Source organism: Austrofundulus limnaeus, unplaced genomic scaffold, assembly GCF_001266775.1.
Source record: "Austrofundulus limnaeus strain Quisiro unplaced genomic scaffold, Austrofundulus_limnaeus-1.0 Scaffold1193, whole genome shotgun sequence".
NCBI lineage: Eukaryota > Metazoa > Chordata > Actinopteri > Cyprinodontiformes > Rivulidae > Austrofundulus > Austrofundulus limnaeus.
This window is the reverse complement of record NW_013953595.1, coordinates 1-560: the sequence shown is the minus strand read 5'-3', so window position 1 is coordinate 560 and position 560 is coordinate 1. Positions and strand designations below refer to the sequence as shown.

At 53.2% G+C, this 560-nt stretch overlaps 1 protein-coding gene across 1 annotated transcript in view; it reads right to left on the bottom strand.

Annotated features, from left to right (window-relative positions):
- Positions 1-308, bottom strand: part of ddr1 (discoidin domain receptor tyrosine kinase 1) — a gene marked incomplete at its 5' end in the record, with an annotated part of 69054 nt that extends 68746 nt beyond the window's left edge. The window contains 1 exon segment of the mRNA XM_014031160.1: positions 41-308.
- Positions 309-560: the final 252 nt, after the last annotated feature.

The following is a 560-nucleotide window of genomic DNA, read 5'->3' as shown; positions in this document are numbered from 1 at the left end:
GCAGTGAAGCGCTCGGAGAAGAAAGTTGAACTCTGCTTACCTTAACAACGATGAGAAGAACACTTTGAGGCGAGTCCAAACTTCGTGTTTAGTCCTCAGAATAAATCCAAACAGAACCCCCACAGCTGCGGTTCGGTCAGAACTCAGAAGTAAAGCAGCCACTTGTCCTCGGCACCCTGGAGGAACACCACTGTTATGAGACTTGAGGGGAGAAGCGCAAGGAACGCACCGACCGGGAGGGCTGTCTCTGCCGACTGTGAGTTCCGGACACTCCGCTCCGCCTGCTCTGCTCTGCGAGCCCAGCAGCCCGGGGGCCAGCAGGCACCGCCAGGTGCTCAGAACTGCACCGGCTGCGTCCAATCAGAGGCGAGAGCAAGGTGTCTGATTGAAGATCACGGCGCACAGCTCGTCCAATCACAGCTGTCTGTGGGCGGGAGCTTTGCGCTGAACACTGAAAACGCAAAAAGCAGTTTAGGAGCGATATTGATTTTTTATATATTATTATGTTTACATTGAAAGCAGGGGCGCAAACAAAAAGGGGGTGTTGAAGAGTCTATGAC